This window comes from Cupressus sempervirens, chromosome 4 (assembly GCF_028749045.1).
Source record: "Cupressus sempervirens isolate cs-2001-9-10 chromosome 4, ASM2874904v1, whole genome shotgun sequence".
NCBI lineage: Eukaryota > Viridiplantae > Streptophyta > Pinopsida > Cupressales > Cupressaceae > Cupressus > Cupressus sempervirens.
This window is the reverse complement of record NC_143121.1, coordinates 561,416,349-561,433,020: the sequence shown is the minus strand read 5'-3', so window position 1 is coordinate 561,433,020 and position 16,672 is coordinate 561,416,349.

Below are 16,672 nucleotides of genomic sequence, written 5' to 3'. Positions count from 1 at the left end.
TCTTAGGGATTCTTACAAGAATTAACACAATGTTCACAAGAGCATTACAAGTTCTTGTAATGCTATTTCACATATTGTAATCATATTCAGTTTTGAATGGCCATTTGTGTTACAAGCATAAATGTTCTTTAAGGTCTTTTAATTCTAGACATGAATTTTATTCTGAAGCTTTTTTATGACAACCCACTCGATGCATATATTATTGTTCCACATTATGCTGATTTGACTTTCATTGGTTGATTTGGGTCTAGACATGACGTTATTCACTACCTTTTTTATATATTATTTTTTTATAGTGAGGTTTTGGCCTGAATGAATGTAATAATCATTGAAGTTGTGAACCTTGGTCGAGATCCTTACAAATATATTTTCAAATTGGACCTCAAATAGTTTTCTCAGTCACCCCCTATACACAGATACTGAAATTGTAGTTAATTACAAAATTAATACTAAATTAACACAAGTTTAATTGAGAAGTATTATGTACCTCAATAGGCTATATTATTATTGACCAGGAAGCTTTATCTTAGAGCAGTTGGTTTCCTAAATCTTTAGCGCAATGACACTCTTATGGAATGTGGAATTAGGTCTGCTAGCTAAGGAACGTTCTTTAAAAGGTAGAGGAAACTCAAGACTCGCATGTTTCCAATCAATATAAATGTTTAAATTGCTTCTCTAATTTTTTCTATTTATGATCTTCTTAAAACTTAACTTTCTAAATGCATTGATGGGGAAATAAAGATCTTCTAGGAACTAAAGGTTAATCATGTTTAATACTTACAATTCTTTATTTTTATCTAATAATTTAAAAAAGATTGTACAAGTGTTTTCAAAGAGCAACACTTGTCACTAACATCATAAGAAGGAATATCCAAGGAGACTTACCACTAATCCCCCACCACCAAATTCAAGAGAAATCAAAAATCCACTACTAAAGAGATAGTAACAATTATCATCCCTAGTCTCTCCCTTATCACAAAACGATTACCATCAAATTTTGCATTTCCAATTGTGTCATGTGTATTGAAGCGATAGTAACATTTTCACTCTCTTACCTAATGTCTCCCATTTCTGAAACTCCTAGGGAAGGGCAAGGCCATCTTCTCAGTACTTCAAAATACAACGAGTTCCATTTTTTCTCATATTGATAATCGTTGACTTAAAGTATAGTCGAAGTATTGACAGCCCAGAGGAACTCAACCTTTGAACATCCCATCTATAAATGACCTCATAAAGAAAGTTCAATAAACCCGCATGAAACAGTGAAACAAAAGTTGCATACTTGTGAAGATGATCAGACTGCAGGTGATCAATATGTCTCAAATCTATATTCAGTTCTTTTACTGTGCATATAAATGGTTTGTTATATAAAAGACTTATATCCACCAGATAAATAATCATTTTCTTACCATGCTATCCTTATCCTTGGCTGATCTCTAGTAGACCATTTCTTAACCATCCTCCTTCGATCTATAGGTCATTGTATTAATCTGGTTCATCTTGTCTCTACTCGAATTAATAAGAATTGGCAATCTCAGGGATTGCCAAAAGAGTAATGGGTCCAAGTGGAAGATAGGATTTAGAAGTGAGTTTAATTAAAACATAATAAATAGTGTATTACAAAAAGGAGAATGGTATGTTCTTCGCAATCTACTCCCTTATACATTCTATCAATGTTCCACATTGAACTTGATAGAGAACATCACAAAACATAACTAGCAACATAGAACATACCTCCTAGCCACCTCAAGAACATAAAATTTCAAAAACCTAAGTGCAAAAATTTAAATTCAAAGCCTCAAAGTTCAAGAGCACAACAAATAAAAATAAATAAATAAATACGAACAAAACCCACATTTGATGGAATCATAGAAAATATGGTGGCTAGATAGTTACAAGCTGATTCAAGCTAATCCTTCATCACCATTAAGGTTGAAAATAACATACCCAATTGAAAACTAATTTACATATACAAAGTGACTAACATTACTCACAAAGAGGGAGTAGAAGCTACACACTACCTTGCGTCCAAGGTGCGCTAAAGAACATAACCAAACTCTTGGAGGTCATATAATCCTAAGTTTACATAATCTGGTAGTAACACATTTCATTAACTTATGAAACATTAACCAAGTTCCATGATTTGTCTTTCCAAAAATGACATGCTAGATATGCTTTCCAACAATATAATTAAGATCCTTCCATCACACACTACAAGTTTCAGCATCACCCGAGATGGCATTGTAGAATGAAAATGAAATGTGATCTCCAAAAAGAGAGAGAGGTAATTGTAGGTCTCTGCAACACGGTCATGTAGGAATTGGAATCTCATCCATATCTCACACGAACTCCGAGATATGCCTCGTCAAAGATTGCAGCCCTGTGACATTTAGTGACCCTTAGGGACATTCTGGTTCAACGTGCCTGAGAACGTTCAAGCACTAAAGGGGATAAGACAAGGTTGGGGATAGGGTTTACCCAGCCACCCAGAGCTAATGGAGCAGATAGTTTGATCCCACGACGAAAGATGAGAGAGATTTGGCAGTTGGCAACTTTGTATTGGCCAACACTGCAAGTTTTAGCATCACCCGAGATGGCATTGTAGAATGAAAATAGAATGTGATCTCCAAAAAGTGAGAGAGGTTATTGTAAGTCTTTGCAATACGGTCCTGTAAGAATTGGAATCTCATCCATATCTCACACGAGCTCCGAGATATGCCCCATCAAAGATTGCAGCCCTATGGCATTTAGTGACCCTTAGGGACATTCTGGTTCAAGGTGCCTGAGAATGGTTGAGCACTGAAGGGGACAAGACGAGGTTGGAGATAGGGTTTACCTAGCCACCCGGAGCTAATGGAGTAAACAGTTTGATCCCACGATGAAAGATGACAGAGATTTGGCAGTTGGCAACTTTGTACTGGCCAACACTACAAGTTTTAGCATCACCCGAGATGGCGTTGTAGAATGAAAATAGAATGTGATCTCCAAAAAGAGAGAGAGAGAGAGGTTATTGTAGGTCTCTACAACACGGTCCTCTAGGAATTAGAATCTCATCCATATCTCGCACGAGCTCCAAGATATGCCGCATCAAAGATCGCAGCCCTGTGGCATTTAGTGACCCTTAGGGACATTCTGGTTCAGCGTGCTTGAGAACGTTCGAGCACTGAAGGGGACAAGACAAGGTTGGGGATAGGGTTTACCTGGCCACCCGAAGCTAATGGAGCAAATAGTTTGATCCCATGATGAAAGATGAGAGAGATTTGGCAGTTGGCAATACTGGCCAACACTACAAGTTTCAGCATCACCAGAGATGGCATTGTAGAATGAAAACAAAATGTGATCTCCAAAAAGCGAGAGAGGTTATTGTAGGTCTCTGCAACACGGTCCTGTAGGAATTTGAATCTCATCCATATCTCACACAAGCTTCGAGATATGCCCCGTCAAAGATTGTAGCCCTATGGCATTTAGTGACCCTTAGGGACATTCTGGTTCAGCGTGCCTGAGAACGTTCGAGCATTGAAGGGGACAAGACGAGGTTGGGGATAGGGTTTACCCAGCCACTCGGAGCTAATGGAGTAGATAGTTTGATCCCACGAAGAAAGATGAGAGAGATTTGGCAGTTGGCAACTTTGTACTAGCCAACACTACAAGTTTCAGCATCACCCGAGATGGCATTGTAGAATGAAAATGGAATGTGGTCTACAAAAAGTGAGAGAGCTTATTGTAGGTATCTGCAACACGGTCCTGTAGGAATTAGAATCTCATCCATATCTCGCACGAGCTCCGAGATATGCCCCGTCAAAGATTGCAGTCATGTGGCATTTAGTGACCCTTAGGGACATTCTGGTTCAGCGTGCCTGAGAACGTTCGAGCACTGAAGGGGACAAGATGAGGTTGGGGATAGGGTTTACCCAGCCATCTGGAGTTAATGGAGTAGACAGTTTGATCCCACGATGAAAGATGAGAGAGATTTGGCAGTTGGCAACTTTGTACTAGCTAACACTACAAGTTTTAGCATCACCCAAGATGGTGTCGTAAAATGAAAATAGTGTGTGATCTCCAAAAAGTGAGAGAGGTTATTGTAAGTCTCCGCAACAAAATTTTGTAGGAGCTATAATCGCATCCATACTTTGTATGAGCTCCAAGATACGCCTCGTCAAAGATTGCAGCCCTATGGCATTTAGTGACCCTTAGGGACATTCTGGTTCAGCGTGTCGAATAACGTTCGAGCATTGAAGGGGATAGGAAAAGGTTGGGGATAGGGTTTATCTAGCCACCCAAAGCTAATGGAGCAGACAGTTTGATCCCACAATGAAAGATGAGAGAGATTTGGCAGTTGGCAACTTTGTACTGGCCAACACTGCAAGTTTCTACATCACCCGAGATGGTGTCGTAAAATGAAAACAATGTGTGATCTCCAAAAAGTGAGAGAGGTTATTGTAGGTCTCTACAACACGGTTCTGTAGGAGCTAGAATTGCATCCATACTTTGCATGAGCTCCAAGATATGCCCCGTCAAAGATTGTAGCCCTATGGCATTTAGTGACCCTTAGGGACATTCTGGTTTGGCGTGTCGGATAACGTTCGAGCATTGAAGGGGACAGGACGAGGTTGGGGATAGGGTTTACCCAGCCACTGGAGCTAATGGAGCAGACAGTTTGATCCCATGATGAAAGATGAAAGAGATTTGGCAGTTGGCAACTTTGTACTGGCCAACACTACAAGTTTCAGCATCACCCGAGATGGCGTTGTAGAATGAAAATGGAATGTGATCTCCAAAAAGTGAGTGAGATTATTGTAGGTCTCTACAACACAGTCCTGTAGGAACTAGAACCTCATCCATATCTTGCACGAGCTCTGAGATATGCCCCGTCAAAGATATTTGAATTCATAGTGTTTAATGAGAATATAGTTGAGACTTGCTTTACTTTTCTATGTTAAGTTTGGCTTTCAATTTTGGTTTCTCTACTTATCTATGTGAAAGTTCCACTTTCATAAGTAACATGGATGCAATAATACTAAATTAAGTATAGGTCCATGGTTCTAGAAGCTTCACATAGCTTCTCTTCAACTATGGATCTTGTAAGCACTATACCATGACTATTGGTGTTGTGAGAATATACAAAGCATATATATTGTTTGACCAAATGTCTTCAATGAACATGAACTATATGGAAGAAGAGAAGACATGTTGCAAAGTCTTTGAAAATTTTCTTCAAGAAATGTAAGGAGCCGTGGGTGATTCATCCAAATTATTTGGTAAAATAAGAGGAGGAATGAATCAACCTTGATGATAGAGGTAAATGTTGAATAATATTTATTTAATCACATTGTTTGAAAAAACTTTAATGACCTTTAAATACAATTGAAAGAAATGGAATTGATCTCCCTTACTCATGTAGATGAATAAAATTGGAATTTAAAAAAGAGAGGGACATCCACCATAAAACCATGCAATCATGCACTTCTTGATGGGAGTATCATAAGTTCATTGTTAGATGGATATGCCAAATGTGGAAGAATTAAAAGGAAAATATGTTGATTGATTGAATATAAAACCAAACATGTGGAATATTTAAAAATATATCATGGGGCTATTAATAAAATCAATCTAATAGAATCAAACTCTACAAACATGGGTATTCAAGCTATGAACAAAAAAAACATCATTATTGAGGTTTTAGCATGTTGGGCAAGATAGGGTCTTATTGAAGCTAACAAGAAGCATCATTGTATATAGTGTTTTATAGGCATAAAATTAAAGTGGCATAAAACCATTCACATGCAAAAACATCTAGAACATGTGATAAAATCATACGTTCAAACCATTCATGTAGCCATAGTCACAAATTTCAACAAAGAATTCAACCAACATAAAGGTGCTAAACTTTGTAAGCTATGGATAACTATTGATCTTTAAATATAAACACATTTTTATGGGTCTAAGGTAATATGCATTATGAAATTTCTTGATTTTCCAAAATATTATATCTTAAAATTCACAATCATCAAATCTTAGCATCCAATCAACTAATCCAGTAATACAAGCATCAAACCAATGTGATAACAAAAAATCAAAGTTGATTCCATAAGGTCTAACAATATCATATAATTCATTTATCAATAATTTGAAACATCATAAGCATATGTCTAATAATGTCATACATGAAATATATGTAAAAAATGACATACATAGAAAAAATTATACAAAACATATGCCCAATAATGCCATATAGGTGTAAAATGTACATCATTAGATATATATACTCTTTCCAACTAGGGGAACAAAATAAATCCCTAATTGTCTTTAATTTCCAACAAGTGGGAGATGGTGTATATAACGAGGTCTTCCTAACATGATCACTAGTCCATTAGTCTAGAATCTTCTGTAACTCAACATGTTACAATCAAAATTATATGTGAATAAATAACTATTTTATATAAATATATATATGTGTGTAAATATATGTGTGTGTGTGTGTGTGTGTGTGTGTGTGTGTGTGTGTGTGTGTGTGTGTGTGTGTTTGTGTGTGTGTGTGTGTGTGTGTGTGTGTAAATATATATATATTTACACATAAAACTTAATATTTTCTTACAGCTAGCTGATAATTCCTCTGTATATACACCTCACGGATACACTGATTGTCAAGAGTAATAAGACCCTACAAAAACCATCAAAGTTATCACTCGATTGTGCCTATGAATTTTAGTACTAATGAAATTTTAATGTAAACTCTTTCATACCTTAGTCATTGGCTTAGAACTAGTGAGTACAATAAGGACTCGTTGATCAATACAATGATGAAGATGTAAAGGAATCTCTGATGTCAATAGCTGAAAATGATAATACATGAGACTCAAATGCAGTTATGAAGAATACACATTTTCTTTTGTCTCCGTATCAAATAAAATATTTTGGTACCTCTGTGAATGTAGTATGACATCCTTCATTTTATAGTGTTGATCCCAAAGCTACAACACTTATTATTTATTACACATGTATGTAAATCTGTTAAGCATCAAATTCAACACCTTTGTGTGCAAAATAATGTACTATATGTTAGAGTAATAAATTCATTTTCTTATTAATTAAATTATATTGATATAATTACTAAGTTACTTATTATATTGATATAGTTTACTTATAATTCCTTTTGATTTACAACTAATTGAAATGATTTCCCCAATTTTCCATCTAGTCACTAGGAAATTGGATTTGTTGTCTCTTTCTCTTAAAGAACCGGATCTACTATTTCCTTTGGTCTAGAAGCCTTCCATTGAGATTGGGGTTTTTAAAGGTTCAAGGGTTGAGGAACTTTTTATAGAATATCTTGAAGAAGGAGACGTCATGTATAATGGTTTTGAGGAAGGCTAGAGTTCCATCCAGATGGTGTTGCAAAATGGCCAAGCAGAGGAGGAGGTAGAAGAATAAATGCATGAGAAGGAGGGTCATGGGGGCAATGAAAAATTTGGGGGGGGAAGCAATTAGGAGAATGGGTCAAATATGCTTCTCAACTAGAAGGAGAGTATTGCATTAGACACTGATACTAGTCCGCCTCGTAGCAAGATCACCAATGTTGGTGATGACCTTGTTAAGGAGATCACTACCAATTAGAATTTTACCTATAAGCCTACAAGACTTCATCCCTTGGTAGTGGTAATGGTGGTAATTATGGTTGAATGTGTTTGAAATAGAAAAAGAAATGAAGGGTGTTTTGCATGACACTATTCACTCATCATAGGTTTTATGGATTCAAACCCACAACCAAGCTTTTATACCATTATACAAATTACAAATTATAAGACTACGCCTTTGATGATAGTCGCATTTTCATATTGGCAAATGAAGAATGACTTTTGGAACAAACATAATAAATACTTCCAAACACAAATGAAGCCAATGTATTGTATTATAAGCTCGAATGGTAAAGACCAAGCCCAAACATTTATTAAGGTGTAGCATTTATAATTGTCAGGTTCATGTGAAGAAGTCATCATTCATATTCTCATTGTTGTGTAATTTGATGATAAGAAGAATACAGTGATATAGAGGTTGATAGTGACTTAAAACTTTACAAAATGCAATCAATGAGAAATTTACATTGAGCGGGGAGTAATAATCAATGTTTCATTCTCATTGTTTGACAAACTCTTATATAAAGAGGGAGTAGACAGATGATATGGTTTAGTCTTCTTCTGAGAATCTTAGTCATATTGGTTCAGAAGGATTCATGATACAACTACTATACTTAGTGTGACTAATTGATGCTAAAAACCTTAGTATTGATGCTACAAACCTTAGTATTGACATAATTTAACCTCTGCAATTCCAGGCATAAGATGATTAGCATACAATGGTACTTGAACAAAGAACACTAATAAATATTGAGGATGTGAATTGATAATACCATTTCGCAAATGATTTTGGCATCTCACCTTTTATCACTTGTGCGTCAACTTTATTAGCCCTCTTCTTTGGTGACCTACAAATGAAGAATTAGCACAGTAAAAAATCTAAGATAAGATTAAAAAAATGGGTCCTATTAAAGAATCTAATATAAATTCAAATAATGTATCTAGGTTCTAAACAAATCAAAACTAAATCTCATCACTTACACATCATAACAATACGGTCCACCTTAGTCATGTGATAGTCTTGGGGAAGAGGTTGTAACATTGTATTTGGATCTAATTGATCACTTTTTCTCTCTCTCCCAATTCAATCTAATGAGCCAACTGGATCTGATCGACATTTCAATATCTCAAGTATTGCCTCATGGTTTGACTCGCGAACTTTCCAAAGAATCTTATTATGTGGTTTTCCACCATATTTTATCAAGTGGACATTTGATGTGACAACAAGGTTTGAATAATGAAGAATCTTCCTCTTTGTTTGCCAATCCTCGAATAACCACAAGTTAGGATTCTTCATAGGAATCGTCTAAGCCATGTGCCTGTTGCAACCACCGCACCGACATGGTACTCTAAACCTTCACCATCTATAACCGAGTGATCCAATTTTTGTTTGGCTTCAACACAATGACACAAATAATAATCTTTCTTTTCTTCATTGTCTTCAGGTCCAATAACAGCAAAAACATGGCCTGCAGTGACAAATGTACAAAATGTGGTCATTAATTCAGAAAATACTTGGGTAAAAGTTATAAAGTTACATATTGAAATTACAAATATATATATATATATATATATATATATATATATATATATATATATATATATATATATATATATATATATATATATATATATATATATATATTACCAGGTTGTACTAGATCTGACAAGTGGTCAAAGTCAATAGATGAATCCATCTCTACCATTTCTAGTGCTTGTGGGGGACGATAGGTGTCAATTGGGTCCAAAACTCGTATATCCCATTTGTCCACCCATTCAATTGACTCACAGTCATCCCAATTTTCCTCTACACATGATCGACAATAGCATACCATTTTTCGTGTGTGGATACTCCATGAACCTGCATCAGAGCTTCTAAAAGAGTGTAACTCACTAGATCCTGTTAGTGTGCAACAATCCTGATATGGTGCAATGTTAGTATTATCTATCAACCAAAAAAATCTACAAACTGTAGACTCACCTTCCTTACCTAGACCCATTGTAGTGTTACACCATTGGATGATGGATTTTGCATCTATCGATATTGCTCCATCTTTGTACTTTAGTTCTTCACGAGCCAAGGCTCTTTTAATGCATGTGCCTGCACCATCGTGCTCTCCCTTACCATGACCAGCCTCTGTGAAATTCCACATATACTGAATTCTACACAACCTGTGCATCCTACTCAACCAATAGAACATCCATGCATTCTTGAATTGAGATGCACAATTGTCTAACCAAATAATGTGTGGACGATATGATATGCCCCTATTAGCCAAATCTCCATAAAATAGTTGAAAACAACCATGTACAAACTTCATATAATGTGATCGATCATCACTGATGTAAAAATGGTACTCCCTCAAAATCTTCCTGTCATCCTCTGTACTTGTAGGTGAATGCATGAGTGTTATGTGAACAAATATGGAAACCTGTTGAGATGTATAATACTTTGCTTGCACCTCATTTTGCGGCTGTAGTGTGTAGTTCTCTGCAAAATCTACAACCGAAACAATGGTATCCAATGGAAACGTATCCTTGCACAACTTGAATTGCCAATCCAACCATCGAGCTATATGGGTATGCCTTGCATACTCATAAATAATCTTTTCATGAAAAATCTTCATGAACTCATACACTAGAATCTTTTCAATAACTAGATCACATATTTTACCATGTTTCCCATCTTTTAGAGCATATGTCACTATCTTGAATTTTCCATAATCTACTATTTCATTTCCAATTGCATGTGTACTATCCATATGTTGACAAGTTGATAAAAGTTGCAAAGAATCACAAAATAAGCACGTACCATCCAAGCATGATGTCTTGTAAAATTGTTGGTTGTCCCTTATTTCACATAAAATGTTGGATATGAATTCTCTTGAAGATCTTGGTGGCTCTTTTATGTCACAATCCTGCAAAACAAACTAAGAATGCAAAACTACGCATATGTGCCTAAAAACATCAAAATGGTTAGAAAATTCAATATGTATCCTACAACAACAAGTTGTGGGTGTGTGATTTATTTTCACATAAAAAGGTTTACCCATCTCAAAAAATATTTGACTTATTCGAATTTGAGGATACATACCAATAAATTTTGCAAAAAATTGTGTCTGAGTTGAGTCCAAAAAATGTTTCGCATGTGGCTCGCGATTTCGACTACCAATCCTCCTTCTTACAACATCTCTTTGATTAGGAGAAACACATGTGTTATTTTTCCAAAAATCTTCAATCAATGATTTCAAGGCTTCACTAATTTTTTTATCCTTTCGCTGTAGTCTACTGCTAAATGTCCATAACTCATTTTTTGTTGGATCTTCTAATCTCTCACGCCTTAGCATGGCTCTCCTTAAGGTACCTCTACCAATTTTTAATGTTTTGCTTGTCTTTCTCATGAGTCGAGCTTTCTTCATTTGGCTGCTTACTATTGTCGATGTGAGTACTTGTCTTGTAATATTACTATCTTTGGTGCGTGATTTAGAACCCACTTTGTCACAATCACTCATTAGATTCTTTAGAATATTTCTTTCATTTGAATCATTCATCATTCTTAGCCCAAGAATCTTCATGATAGGCCTAAATTTCAAATTCCTCATCATTTCAACAAATAATTGGCATTGACCTGTAATATTTAATTCTTCAAAAAATAATCTCCACATATGATTAACTTTTCTTTGACAAGTATGCTTGCTAATCTTGTTAGGCATTGATTTCAAAATGTTAGTATCAATATCAATTAAATATTTTGGTTTTTTAAAATGAATTCTAGAAGGTGTTCTAATCTCTTCAATTCTCTCAACATTTTGAACATCAATATAAGGTTGAGTGTATTGCATACCTTGAATCGAAGATGATGTGCCTTGGCAATAAGATGTAAAAGATGGAATATCACCTACTTGATGTGTTGATATTGTGCTTTCAACATGACATGATGGAGTGTGTATATCGTCGGATCTATAAATCACTATCTCTTCAACATGAGAGGATGATATGACTTCAACATTGGAAGATGGTATAGCGGATGATATAACTCCAACATTCGAAGATGGTGTAGCAGACGATATGACTCCAACATTGGAGGATGGTGTAGCTTCACAATTCAATTGTCTTCTTGAGCGTAACAATCACATTCATTCTCTTTGTCTTTCTAATTCTTCCTCCTTGTTTCTTTGTACTGGTGGTTCTTGATCCTCTTCGAAAGTCAATTCTTCATCATTGCTTTGTAATTTTCTTTGTTCACGTAGTAATTTCATTTTATCTCTTTTAATTGTCAAATCTCTCTCCCTATCTACATTTGTTTGAATCTTTGGTTTCTTCCTTGGCATGATGATGATTTCTACATGTCAAATTATTCAAACATCTGAATTACTTAAAATGTGTAAATTACAAATTATTCAATTACATATAAAAATTATAATTATTTGAACGAATACACAATATATATCAAACAACTTGTCAAATTTCTAACCATTTCGAAATAACATTTCATTCAAACATACAATTTTCAATGAATTCACTATATATTACATAACATATCAAATTATAATCAAATTTGTATCTATATATCGACAAGCAATATTTAAATTGGATTGCACTAACCTTTTCTATTAAAGGAATATTCAAAAATTCTTCAAATCACGTATCCAATGATTGAATTTGGTGTTTGCTAGCTTTCAAAAGTGTTGAAATAGTGTTTGCTATGTTGAAACCTGTGTTTTCTGTCGAAATAATAGAGAGCATAACAGACCAAAAGTTAAAAATGGATGAAATGGGCCCCAAGGTTGGTTTTTGACCATTTTTTGGTGATTTGAGATAGTGCCTACACACTATAGCACGTATGCACTATAAAGCGCATACGCACTATCTCAAAACACATCACTCCCCATCCTCCCTACTCTCTATCCTCCCTACTCTGTCTCCCATCCCCCCCCCTCTCTCTCTTCCTACTCTCTCCCATCTTTTACTCTCTCTCACTCTCCCTCTCCCACCACCTACTCTCTCTACCTCTCTCACCCCCTCTCCTCTCCCATCCTTGGCTCTTTAGATCTCTCACACACACTCTTATCCCCCCTATCTCTCTCCCTCTCCCTCTCCTACCACCTAATTTCTCTCCCCCATCCCCTACTCTCTCTCTTCTCTCCCATCCCCTACTTTGTCTCTCTTACACACATTCTCATTCCCCCTCTCTCTCCCTCTCCCACTACCTACTTTCTCTCCCCCATCGTCGTACTCTCTCTACCACCCCCTACTCTCTCTCACACTCACACTACTACTACCTACTATCTCTCTCTCTCTCTCTTAGGTTCTCTCTCTTCCTCTCTACTCTCTCTCTCTCTCTCTCCCATCTTGTACAAGCTCTCTCTGCCTCTCCCACTCTCTCTCCCACTGCCTACTTTCTCTCCCCCATCCCTTGCTCTCTCTCTCGTCTCCCATCCCCTACTCTCTCACACTCTCACACTCTCCCCCATCCCCTACTCTCTCTCTCTCTCCTCTCCCATCCCCTACTCTCTCACACTCTCACTCTCTCCCATCCCCTACTCTATCTCTCTTACACATACACCCCCATCCCCCCTCTCTCTTTCCCTCTCCCACTGCCTACTTTCTCTCCCCCGTCGTCATACTCTCTCTCTCTCTCTGCTAGCCCCTACTCTCACACTCTCACACTCTCTCCCATCCCTTGCTCTGTCTCTCTTACACACACACTCCCATCCCCCCTCTCTCTTTTCCTCTCCCACCACCTACTTTCTCTCCCCCATCGTCGTACTCTCTCTGCCACCCCCTACTTTCACACTTTTACACTCTCTCCCATCCCCTACTCTCTCACTTTCATAGATACACACACTCTTATCCCCCCAATCTTCTTCTTCTCTCCCATCCCCTACTCTCTACATCTATCACACACACTCCCATCCCCCCTATTTCTCTCCCTCTCCCTCTCCCTCTCCCTCTCCCACTCCCTCTCCTATTGCCTACTATCTATCTCTCTCTCTCTCTCTCTCTCTCTCTCTCTCTCTCTCTCTCTCTCTCTCTCTCTCTCCCATCCCTTACTCTCACTCTCTCTCCCATCCCCTACTACTTTCTCTCAAACTCTCACACTCTCTCCCATCCTTTACTCTATCTCTCTTATAAATAAATACACATTCCCATTCCCCCCTCTCTCTCTCTCTCTCTCTCTCTCTCTCTCTCTCTCGCAGTCCTTGTCCCACTGCCTACTCTCTCCCATCCCCTACTCTATCTCTCTTAAATGCTTCCATTCCACCTCTCTCTCCCTCCCACTCCCTCTTCCACCACCTACTCTCTCTCTCTCTCTCTCTCTCTCTCTCTCTCATCCCTCTACCATTTCCTATTCTCTCTATCTCTCTCTATTTCTCACTCCCCTCTCTCATTCTTGACTCTCTCTCTTTCACACACACACACCCATCCCCCCTCTCTCCTCTTCCATCCCCTACTTTTTCTCTCACTTTCTCTCCCTCTCCCACTCCCTCTCCCACTACCTACTCTCTCTCTCACTCTCACTCTCTCCCTCTCCACTCTCTCTCTCTCTACTACCCTCTAGTCTCTCTTAAATTTTCACACTTTCTCCTATCCCCTACTCTCCCTCTCTCTCTCTCTCTCTCTCTCTCTCTTACACACATTTCTATTCCCCCCTCTCTCCCCCTCTCCCACTCCCTCTCCCATCACCTACTCTCTCTTCCATCCCCTACTCTCTCTTGAGCTACTTTGTCTTCCCCCTCTCCCATTCCATACTCTCTCTCTTTCACACACATGCACTCCCATCCTCCTCTCTCTCAAGTTCTTCCTCTCCCACTCCGTCTCTTGTCGCCTACTCTCTCTCTCTCTCCCCCATCCCCTACTCTTAATCTCTCTCTCCCAACCTGTACTCTCTCTCACACTTCCTCTCTCTCTCATCCCCTACTTTAAATCTCTTTCCCCCATCCCGCACTCTCTCTTTTCGACCCCTACTCTCTCTCACACTTCCTCTCTTTGCCACCCCTACTCTCTCTCTCATCCTATACTCTCTTTGCCACCCCTACTCTCTCTCTCTCTCTCTCTCTCACATCCTATACTCTCTTTGCCACCCCTACTCTTTCTCACTTTCTCTCTCCCATCTTGTACTCTCTCCCCTCTCCTATCCCCTACTTTCTCTCTATCTCTTTCACGCACACACATAGCCATTCCCCTATCCCCCCCCCCACCTAGTTCTCTTTTGGAACTTAGATCTTAATAGTGTGTGCGCACTATAGTGCACACGCACTATTTAGAACTAAGGTTTAAATAGCGCGTGCGCGCTATAGCGTGCGCTCTATAGGGCGCATGCGCTATTTAAACCTTAATTAAACCCAAGCCTAAGGCTTGGTTTTTCCTTGGAGATCCAACCCAAAGGTTGGGATTTGATGAACAGGCCTGAAATGTGTTTTCTAGCAAACATACAAAAAATGATTATTTTTTCTTCTGTGCTCCCCTTCAAGATTTCTCGTGGTTGGGTATCGATAAGATCAGGTTATATAGCATTATAGGTCTCTGTGTTAGCTATCTAACCATATAATTTATTTTTAATTTGAACTATTTCAAGCCTTTCATCTATAATTTCTTTTGAATGTATGTTCATTTTGTGTCAAAAACCACCACATACTAATTGGGCTATAGATTTTAGCTCGTTCATCGAATTTTGTAACAACTTAGTTTTTTAGAAACTAGACTCCATTCTACACACTTTGAAAAAAAAAAGTTTTGATTTTAGATTAGTTTTCAATTATTTCTAGGGGGAGCACACAGATATTTCACGTTTTTGGGATGTGTCTAGTTAAAAAATTCATTAAAAAAAATACACATTATAAAATTACTCGAAAAATCTGGGATAAACTACATAGTGTTAAATAACTTTTGACCATAGTGATTAAAGAATTTCAAAAAAAAAGTTAAAATTTTAGGGGGGCCACACTTTGTACTGTGTTATTTTTTTTGGAATAAACAGTACCACTTTTTGTGGCCCCCTTTTTTGAGGACCTAAAACTGAACCATTTTGGAAAAAAATTAGTAGTTTAGAAACTAGATTCAAAGGACTACGACTTTTTTTTTTGTCATAATTGAAAATTTTGAGCGTAACTATCTTCAAATTCTTGTTGAAGTTCAAAATTTGCAAATTTCAAGAAAAAGGTGTCCACTTATACCCCCCTTTTGGCACCACAACTTTGTGCACTTACCCACCCATGGATTTAATTTGGTTTGTATTTATTTTAAATATTATATAGTTCAATTATTTTTAGTCACGTGTACTTACGAGTATATATATTTTTGGTAGGCATAATTATCTCACATTACTTGCAGCACAGGATCATAGCATGTATGTAAGAGAGATTCAATCGATATGATACTTTCTAATGTGCATGTGAGTCTTAAATTTTTTAACATGTGTGTAACCATTTTTTTACTAAATTTGTAGTGGTTGGTTGCAACACATCTTCTTTTAAAAGTGAATGAATTATAGGGTCACTTAGGTTGCATGCATCATGATGAATCCCTAAGATGTTTCATCTATGACGCTACTATACCTATACATTTCATTTTTATATGTTTGATAATATGTATATTTTGTATACTCTAGACCTAGACATAGATGATTTATGTCTTTATGCTTGACATCTAGATACATGCTTATGTATGTGTTGTTTATAATTTAACAAATAAGTTTATTGATATGGGTCAATGAGTTTGACTCAAAATCACATAGTTAAATCTTGATAGCAATATCACAATATAAATTTATATTTTCTAGACATGAATATGGATGATTTATCTGTTTATTCTTGACATCTCTAGATACATTATTATTTAAATATGTTGTTTAATTCATGGTATGATGCTTATTTACATGTGTTTATTTGTATATATGATGTTTATCTAGATATTTTACACATGTTTACAATGAGATCAAGAAATAAATGTGTTTATGATGTTTGGAATGTGTAATTAATACATCAAATAGTGATATTTTACATGTGTTTAATTTTTTTAATATAGTGTTTATCTAG